General features: G+C 44.7%; 1 pseudogene across 1 annotated transcript; it reads left to right on the forward strand.

Annotated features, from left to right (window-relative positions):
* Positions 1-5,862: 5,862 nt before the first annotated feature.
* On the forward strand, positions 5,863-6,137 carry LOC110594441 (annotated as a pseudogene). Its single transcript, XR_002481255.1, has one exon. The product of XR_002481255.1 is annotated as a 60S ribosomal protein L39 pseudogene (transcript).
* Positions 6,138-10,641: the final 4,504 nt, after the last annotated feature.

Genomic DNA, 10,641 nt, shown 5'->3' on the forward strand with positions numbered 1-10,641 from the left:
TGACTTTGGAGGAGTGGTAGGGGTGAACATCTGAATGGATAAAGAGTGAATTTTGGTGGGAGTGTAAATTGATACAACCACTCTAGAAAAATTTGGGCATTTTCTAGTAAAGCTGAATGATGCACATACTCTATGATCCAGCAATTATAGGTATATATCTCAGAGCAGTAGTTCTCACAGTGTGGTCTGGGGATCCTGCAGGAGTGAGGAGTGTGGGGGAGGGGGATAGTGGGGAAGCCAAAGCCATAATACTAGTAATATGTTATTTGCTTTTTTTTTTTTAAACTCTCATTCTCTCAAGAATGTAGAATGGAGTTTTCCAGAGGCTACATGACATGTGATATCATAACAGACTGAATGCAGAAGCAGATAGGAGAATCCAGCTGTCTTCTATTAAGCCATACAGTAAAGAGATTTACAAAAAATGTAGAACGATGCCACTCTTCTCACTAAATCCTTTTTTGTTTTGGAAAACAGTCATTTTTCATAAAATATTATTTTAAAATTAATACACTTAAATATTTTCAGTTTTAACTTCTAATGGAGCAAATATCAATTGATATAACCCACATAAACCAAGGCTCTTTAGAGTCTGCAATGCTTTTTTAAGAATGTAAAGTGAGCTGGGCTTGGTGGCTCAGCCTGTAATCCCACGCCTTTGGGAGGCTGAGGTGAGTGGATTGCCTGAGCCTGCGGGTTCGAGACCTGCCTGGGCAACTTGGCGAGACCTCATCTCTACAATAAATCAAAAATCAGCTGGGCGTGGTAGCGCGTGCCTGTAGTTCCATCTACTTGGAAGGCTGAGGCGGAAGGAACGCCAGAGCTTGTCAGGTCGAGGCTGCACTCCAGTCTGGGTGACAGAGTGAGACTCCATCTCAAAAAAAAAAAAAGAATGTAAAGCGGTCTAGAGAACAAAAAGTTTGAGACCTGCTCCCCAGAGCAACCCTTGTACATATGTACTGGGAGTCAAGTACAAGAATGTTCATATAGCCGGGCTTGGTGGCTCAGCCTATAATCCCGCGCTTTGGGAAGCTGAGGTGAGTGGATTGTCTGAGCCCGCAGGTTCGAGACCCGCCTGGGCAACTTGGCGAGACCTTATCTCTACAATAAATCAAAAAATTAGCCGGTTGTGGTAGTGCGCGCCTGTAATTCCAGCTACTCGGAAGGCTGAGATGGAAGGATTGCCGGAGCTCAGCAGGTCGAGGCTGCGGTGGCCTGGAGCGGCCACTGCACTCCAGTCTGGGCGACAGAGTAAGACTCTGTCAAAAAAAAAAAAAAAAATGAATGTTCACAAAAGGCTGTTTGTAATAGCAAGACACTGGAAAGAGTATGAGATGCATACATATTTACACAATGGAATATTATAAGGAAATAAAAAAATGAATGAACTGTAGCTACATGTATCAACATGGATGACACTCAGGAAACCCAATACTGATTGAAAAAAGTCATGGAAGAATATGTTTATATAAAGCTGAAAAACAGCCGGGCTCGGTGGCTCAGCCTGTAATCCCGCACCTTTGGGAGGCTGAGGTGAGCGGATTGCCTGAGCCCGTGGGTTTGAGACCCGCCTGGGCAACTTGGCGAGATCTCGTCTCTACAATAAATCAAAAATTAGCTGGGCGTGGTAAAGCGCCTGTAGTTCCAGCTACTTGGAAGGCTGAGGCAGAAGGATCGCCGGAGCCCAACAAGTCGAGGCTGCACTCCAGTCTGGGCGACAGAGTGACTCCAACTCAAAAAAAAAAAAAAAAAGCTGAAAAACTTGCAAAATCAAACAGTAAGTGGATGTAGTCATGTTATAAAACCATACAGAAAAGCAAGTAATGAAAAATGAAAAATTCAGGACAGCAGTTACCTCTCACAGAGGGGAAGGGGATGTGATTGGGGAGAGTGACACAGTTTTATCATTAGTAAATGATCTCTTATTGAAGATGGGTGATAGTATACACAGGTATTTGTTCATTTATTCATACTGTACAGATATGTATATTTTAACATTTATAACGCACATCATGAAAAACAAATACATTAATTAATTTTTTTAAAAACAAGGAGTAATTGGCTAGAGTGCTGGAAGGAGTGTAGATTGTTACAGGATGCTCACTGAGGTCAGAGGGAACAGAACATCTCTTCCCACCTTACTGAAGTGGAGCTGGGTGTGAAAAACTTGGCTGTGAAGGGAAACAGAGCCAAGAGAGATAGTGTGATCATAGGAGGAGGATCAAAGAATGACTTTTTTAAAGATGGGAGATGCTGGACTACATTTGCTGCCGGGAAAGATCCAGTAGAGAGGGATCGAGAGGGAATAGCACAAGGGAAAGGAGAGGTTGGGGTTGGGATCTGAGGCACTGGTCCTCATAGGGGAGGAGTGCTCAACTACCCTGTCCTCTGAAATAGGAAGGAATGAGAAGAGGATGAATGCAGACACAGGTAGGTTTAGAGATTCAGTGGTGGGAAGATGAAGGCCTCGTAATAATTCTTGATGTCCAGCGGCTTCTGTTTTGACACTGAAGCATGAGGCAAGGCCATTATCTACAGAGAGAACAGAAATATTAGTCAGTCTTTCTTAATAGCATGGTCGGTACATTTTTTTTTAGTTGGAGTCTCACTCTGTTGCCCAGGCTGCAGTGCATGGCATGCTCACGGCCACCACAGCCTTGACCTGCTGGGCTCAGGCGATCCCACCTGTCAGCCTTCCAAGTAGCTGGAACTACAGGCATGTGCCACCACACCCGGCTATTTTTTGATTTACTGTAGAGATGAGGTCTCATCAAGTTGCCCAGACTGGTCTTGAACCTGTGGGCTCAGGCAATCCTCTCACCTAAGACTCCCAAAATGCTGGGATTATAGGCGTGTTCCGTCGTACCTGCCCCCCCCCCTTTATTTTTACTATTGATAGTTTAGCAAGGTTTTAGCTTCACAATAGCTATATTAGGACTGCTGTCAAATTTGGGAACACTTCTATCTAGTTTCTTTCATATATGAGGTGTAAGATTTCAGAGTATATCAATTTTTTTGTAGAATGACAAGTCTTCAGTGCTCTTTTTCAGTGTTCATTTCCAGGGCCTTGGAAGGGGCCTATGCAAAGGAGGGGACTTGAAGCTTCCGTTCACTGACTTTTCTGTAAATTTGCCTCTACTTGGTTTGAACTACCTCCTCCTCCAGAAATCTTTATCTGATTTTCCCAGGCTGAATGCCTCCCACAGGGCATTAGTTCTGCTACTCATAGGACTTTCCCCAGTCTCTCTGAGCTACCTAGGTCTGCCTCCTCTACTATATGGAGGGAGCTCCAAAGGATAAGGAATCAGGACATACCCCAGAGATTCTGCAGTCTTCCATTAGTCTTTCAGCAAGCCTTCATTGAAACAGCATGGCATGGTGGTCAAACATGTAGGCCTTGGAGGCAGGCACACTGCAATTTGGCTTTTTGGATCTCAGGTGCATGGAACAGAAGACATCCTAATCCTTGGTTCATGACATACTTTCACCACTGGTCCAGGCTTGAGCTCCACTCCTAGTTCATCTGTGTGACCTTGGGCAAGTTACTCATAGCTCAGTTTGTCTCCCCATCTGTAAGCTGTGGATGATAATAATACCTATTACATCTGAGTTGTAAGGACTAAATGACAGAATCCACGCAAATGCATGCATAGTCCCTGGTACCTAATGTTTAATAAATGGGAGCCCTCCATGTGACTGGTACTTAGTATACAGTAATGAATAACAAAGGCCTGGGCTCTGCCTTCCCATACAGCCCAGTGTAGAACCCGATATATCCAAGAGACTTGTAAATGGTTACTGGATCAAAATCTTTTGTCTCAATTTATCTTTCTTGTTTTTGTCTTTCTTCCCCCAAGTTGGCCACACTGTCACCACCTCTTCAACATCTCCCATCTCTGTCTCTATTTTGTTTTCTCTTGTCTTTCTGTTTACATCTGTCTGGCTGTTTCTTTTTCCTGTCTCTCCTGTTCTCCTTCTCAAACTCTCTCCCCTTCTTGTTCTTGCTCTTACTCTACAAGTTATGTTGGGGGCTGCCTTGTCTCCATCCTGTCCCTGTCTGACTCATGATCCTCATCTTGGTTTGTGTCTCTTCTCTGTTCTTTACGTATGACCATATGGCTCCCCCTCATCTGTTTCTGAATTTGTGTTCCAGAATTTTTCTTTTCTCTTTCAATTTCTCTTGGCCTCTTTTCTGTCCTGTCCCTGTCACTCTGTCCTTATTTATCTCTGGTTGTCTCTCAGTTCTCATCTTTCTTTCTTTTTTTTTTTTTTTTGAGTTGGAGTCTCACTCTGTCACCCAGACTGGAGTGCAATGGCCGCTCCTGGCCACCACAGCCTCGACCTGCTGGGCTCCGGCTATCCTTCTGCCCAGCCTTCCAAGTAGCTGGAACTATAGGCACGTGCTACCACACCCGGCTAATTTTTTTTTTATTTATTGTAGAAATGAGGTCTCACCAAGTTGCCCAGGTGGGTCTCGAACCCATGGGATCAGGCAATCCACTCACCTCAGCCTCCCAAGGCACGGGATTACAGGCTGAGCCACCGAGCCCGGCTAGTTATCATCCTTCTGTCTGTGTTACTACATTCATCTGATTTCGTTCCCTTCTCCACCCCAGTATGTTTTCATCTTTCTGTTTCAATGTCATCATTTTGTTCCCTAACATTGACATTCTCTGTCTGTTTTATACACACCTCTTTGCTGGTCTTCTTGCCCCTTCTCCCTGTCTGATTGTTTCCTCATCCCTGTTTCTCATTTTCTTTGTCCCCATCTCTTTGTTGGGTCATTCCCATGTACCTGTCTTTTGTCCCCATCTCCATGTCCCTCTGTCTCTATCTCTCTGTCAATGAAAGAGTAGTTAAGAATATGGCCTCTGGTGCTAGACTGTTTGGATTCCAAATAGCTGTGCTATTCACTTGCTATGCCTCAGTATCCTAATTTGTAAAATAGGGCCGATAATACTACCTGTGCTTCACAGTGTTGTATTAAATGAGTTAATACATGTACAGATTTTAGAACAATGCTTCAGATAGAACAAATGCTGGAAAATGTAGGCTTTGGATCATTGACTTGCTAGACTCTGGTGTGGCCATGTGCTCTTTGAACTACGGCTATTGCCTATGCTTCTTGGGTTTAGCCCCCTCCCCAACCTTGGGGAGGTGAATCCTCTCTCTTCCTTCTCTTTCTCTAATTTACTTTTATTAATTTTATTTATTTTTTGAGTTGGAGTTTCACTCTGGCACCCAGATTGGAGGGCAGTGGCCCTCCAGGCCACCGCAGCCTCGACCTGCTGGGCTCCGGCGATCCTTCCGCCTCAGCCTTCCAAGTAGCTGGAAGTATAGGTGCACACTACCACGCTTGGCTGATTTTTGGTTTATTGTAGAGATGAGGTTTTGCCAAGTTGCCCAGGCGGGTCTCGAACCTGCAGGATCAGGCAATCCACTCACCTCAGCCTCCCAAGGTGCGGGATTACAGGCTGAGCCACTGAGCCCGGCTCTAATTTACTTTTTTTTTTTTTTTTTTTTTGAGTTGGAGTCTCACTCTGTCGCCCAGACTGGAGTGCAGTGACTGCTCCCGGCCACCGCAGCCTCGACCTGCTGGGCTTTGGTGATCCTTCCTCTCAGCCTTCCAAGTAGCAGGAACTACAGGCGCGTGCTACCAGGCGCGTGCTACCACGCCCGGCTCATTTTTTGATTTATTGTAGAGATGAAGTCTCACCAAGTTGTCCAGGTGGTTCTTGAACCCGCAGGTTCAGGCAATTCACATACCTCAGCCTCCCAAGGCACGGGATTACAGGCTGAGTCACTGAGCCCGGCTTCTAATTTATTTTTAAATAAACTTTTCTTTCTTAAAAAAAAAGAAAAATCGTGGTGTGTGCAGTGGACTCCATTGCTCGCCATGTCTTCTCACAAGACTTTCAGGATCAAGCAATTCCTGGCCAAGAAACAGAAGCAAAATCGTCCCATTCCCCGGTGGATTTGGATGAAAACTGGTAATAAAATCTGGTACAACTCCAAGAGAAGACATTGGAGAAGAACCAAGCTGGGGGTATAAGGAATTGCACATGAGGTGGCACACATGTTTATGTTGAATCATGGTCACCGTCATCTTGCTATTATCAAGCTGAAGATCTCCACAGTCAAGAAGTCAGACATGTTTAATTGGGATGAGATTTTTTTGTTTATGTGCTCTGCACTAGTGGGCTGGCTCAGTAATAAATATGAAACCGTTTGTCTGAAAAAAAAAAGAAAAGAAAATGTAGGCTTTGACATCATCAGCATTTTCCTCCTCATTGTCATCAATACCTCTGTTTCCATCTTTATGTAACTAATCCCAGACATTCCCTCTCCTTCTGTCTGTTATTCTCTGTCTCTCTCTCTGCCCTCATTTTTTGGTTAATAATTAGTTTAATTAAAAAAACATTTTAATTGATGAATAGATGCACATATTTTTTGGGGTACATGTGAAAATTTATATTCATATAATTTGAAAAGATCAAATCAGTGTAATTGGGATATTCATTATCTTAAATATTTGTCTTTTCTTTATGCTAGAAAAGTTGAATTACTCTCTTCTAGCTATTTTGAAATGTACAGTAGATTATTCTAAACTACAGTCACTTTACCAATCTATCAAACACTAGGTATTATTTTTTCTATAAAACTATATATTTGTGCCCACTAATCTCTGCCCTCATTTATTTATTTATTTTTATTTTTAGAGACGAGGTCTCGCCAAGTTGCCTGGGCTGGTTGTGAACCCGGGGGCACAGGCAACCCACTTGCCCTGGCCTCCCAAAGTGCTGGGATTACAGGCTGAGCCACCGAGCCTGGCCTCTCTGCTCTCATTTAAAAAAAATTTACTTTTTGTAGGAACAAGGTCTCACTATGTTTCCCAGACTGGTCTCAAACTCCTGTGCTCAAGCAATCCTTGGCAAACCTTGGCCTCCTAAAGTGCTGGAATTACAGGCCTGGGCTACCGTGCTTGGCCTCTGCTTTCACTTTTTTTTTTTTTGAGTTGTTGTCTCACTCTGTCACCCAGGCTGGAGTGTACTTTCATGGCCACCACAGCCTCGACCTGCTGGGTTCAGATGATCCAGGTGATCCTTCTGCCTCAGTCTTCCAGGTAGCTGGAACTACAGGTGCGCACCACCAAGCCCGGCTAATTTAAAAAAAAAAATTGTAGAGACAAGGTCTCACCAAATTTCCCAGGCTGGTCTCAAACCCCTGGGCTCAGGCAGTCCTCTCGCCTTGGCCTCCCAAAGTGCTGGGATTACAGGTGTGAGCCACTGCATCTGGCTGTGCTCTCATTTTTAATGTACCTGCTTCTCTGACCCCAATCTCTCCATTTCTGTCCCTATCTCTCTATATCTCACCCTACATTCTTGCCTCATTTCAGCCAGTCCCTCTTTTATCTACCCTGCTCACTTCACCTCTCTGTATTTCTGTCCCTGTTTTCTTATGTCCATTTTTTACTGTGTGATCCCACCTTTCAAGCCTTGTCTCTTGGTCTCTCTGTCTCTTTGTCTTTATATCTCTGTCCCCGTATCTATCTTTATTTATCTATTTACTTAAAACAAATCTTATGTTCTTTCTTTGCTCTCATCTCCCCATGTCTTCCTCTGGCAGCTCTGGACAATTTAGATTGGAATTGGCCTAGCAGATAATGTGAAGCTATAAAAGGGTTCAGGAGGAAGAAGTAGGCCTGGCAAGAGGAGAGTGGCAGGGTGTGGAATTTCATGGCTCTGCCAAATCCTCCTGAAAGATGTGGCCTCTGAGGTCAAGGTTAGCATAAACCCCCTCAACCCAGCCTCTTGAAGAAAGACAAAGAATGCTGCATTTATTGGGAGGACCAGGAAGGGGTACTTTTCTGAGTGAAATTCCATCCGGAAGCTGGAATCCAGAGCATTTCCTGTTGTAATGTTCCTTCCAGACTTGGAGAGTCTGAACTTGCCACGTAGCATATACACTCCATGCATATGCTTCTACAGCGAAACACAGAGATGGATATAGAATTGCCCACCCTTAGAGGCCCAGACACGTGAAACGACATAGAGATACAATAGAATCAGACTCTCACAGATGCAGATATTCAGAAACGTGAAAAAGCACACAGAATGAATCACCTATGTGGTTCATTCATAGTAGGGACATTGAGAGGCCCATGGAATTACCCCCTCTCAACTCAGGGACTTACATGAGCAGATACAGAAGAATAGCTACACAGAGAATCATCTAGTCAATTTCCTTTTGAAAACTTTTCTTTAAGTCATATTTTCACATAAACAGAAATATAGTAGAACATCACATATAAACATACACATTAGAAGTGTGTGCAATCATATACAATCATAAATATCTAAAGCTCCATATAAAATCACACACAGTCACTGCTTTGTTGGAAGTGCAAAGACTTTACAAGTCCCTCTGGCCTCTAAATGACAAATATGTAGCTTCTTCTCTGGTGTCCCCTTCTTTGTGAAGGCACAGCCAGGCACTCAAGTCATAAGCCTAACCATTAGGAACCAGACTGAAACAATCTGAAATTTTTTTTTTTGAGTTGGAGTCTCACTCTGTTGACCAGACTGGAGTGCAGTGGCCGCTCCCGGGCACTGCAGCCTCGACCTGCTGAGCTCCGGCGATCCTTCCGCCTCAGCCTTCCGAGTAGCCAGAATTATGCGCGCGCGCTACCATGCCCAGCTAATTTTTTTTTGATTTATTGTAGAGATGAGGTCTCACGCCCAGGCGGGTCTCGAACCCGCGGGCTCAGGCAATCCACTCACCTCAGCCTCCCAAAGGTGCGGGATTACAGGCTGAGCCACCGAGCCCGGCTAACAATCTGAAATTTTGTATGAGATTTTTTTGTCCAAGCGAAAAACTGTATAAAATGACAAAAAAATGGTTAAGTAGACCACTAAGTATTAATGAAATTAAAATGGTAGTTAAGGACCTCCCTTACCCCCAAATTCAGGTACAGATGGTTTTATAGGTGTGTTGTACTAGACTCTCAAGGACAGTTAATTCTCATAAAAATTATTCCAGCCAGGTGCGGTGGCTCATGCCTGTAATCCCAGGACTTTGGGAGGTGAAGGTGAGAGGACTGCCTGAGTCCAGGGATTTGAGACCAGCCTGGGCAACTTGGTGAGACCTTGTTTCTGTAATAAATAAAAAAATTAGCTGGGCACGGTGGTGCACGCCTGTGGTTCCAGCTATTCGGAAGGCTGAGGTGGAGGGAGCACCTGAGCCCAGCAGGTTGAGGCTGGCTGCAGTGGCCTTGAGCGTGCCACTGCACTACAGCCTGGGCGACAGAGCAAGCCTCTGGCTCAAAAAAAAAAAAATTGCAGAAAACAGGCTGGATGCCGTGGCTTGTGCCTGTAATCCCAGCACTTTGGGAGGCCGAGGTGGAAAGATCACTTAAGCCTAGGAGTTCAAGACCAGCTTAGGTAATATAGTGAGACCTCATCTTGACAATAAATAAAAAAATTAGCCAGGTGTGATAGTGCGTGCCTGTAGTTTCAGCTACTTGGAAGGCTGAGGCAGAAGGATCGCCTGAGCCCAGCAGGTTGAGGCTGTGGTAGCAATGAACGTGCCACCACACTCCAGCCTGGGTGACAGAGTGAGACTCAGATGCAAAATAAAAATAAAAATACAAATAAAGCAACAAGAAAGGGGCCCTGGTGCAGTGGCTTACCCAGAACTTTGGGAGGACAAGGCGGGAGGATAGCTTGAACTCAGGAGTTCAAGACCAGCCTGGGCAACATAGCAAGGCATCTCTTAAAACAACAACAACAACAAGAAAGAGCAAAGGTATACCATTCAAATGCAAATAAAGAAAGTAAGAATTACAATCTTAATTTCAGACAAGTTAGGAACACAGAAAAAAAAGCATTAATTGACTGTCAAGGTCATGAAAAACAAGGAAAGACTGGGGAACTGTCACAGATCAGAGGTGACATGATGACTAAACGCAATGTTACATCCTTAAGTGACACTTAAGGATAGAAAAAGGATATTATTATCATTATTATTTTTTGAGTCAGGGTCTCACTCTATTACCTAGGTTGGAGTGCAGTGGTGTGATCATGGCTCACCACAGCCTCGACCTCCTGGGCTCAGGCAATCCTTCTGCCTCAGCCTTCCAAGTAGCTGGAACTACAGGCGTGTGCTACCACGCCCGGCTCATTTTTGATTTATTGTAGAGAGGAGTTCTCACCAGGTTGCCCAGGCGGGTCTCGAACCCACAGGCTCAGGCAATCCACTCACCTCAGCCTCCCAAAGCGCTGGGATTACAGGTTGAGCCACCGAGCCCGGCTGGAAATCATTTTAAAGATCTGAAAGAAATGGATAATGTCCTAGCAAAATAATTTACCAAAAGTGACCTGAAAAGAGAAAAATCCACATAGATAAATTTTCATGAGCCGGGCTCGGTGGCTCAGTCTGTAATTCCGCACCTTGGGAGGCTGAGGTCAGTGGATTGCCTGAGCCCGCAGGTTCGAGACCCGCCTGGGCAACTTGGCAAGACCTTATCTCTACAATAAATCAAAAAATTAGCCAGGTGTGGTAGCGCGTGCCTGCAGTTCCAGCTATTTGGAAGGCTGAGGCAGAAGGATCGCCAGAGCCCAGCAGGTCGAGGCTGCGGTGGCC

This window comes from Carlito syrichta, unplaced genomic scaffold (assembly GCF_000164805.1).
Source record: "Carlito syrichta isolate Samal-C Ts95f unplaced genomic scaffold, Tarsius_syrichta-2.0.1 Scaffold315397, whole genome shotgun sequence".
In the NCBI taxonomy this organism is placed as follows: Eukaryota; Metazoa; Chordata; class Mammalia; order Primates; family Tarsiidae; genus Carlito; species Carlito syrichta.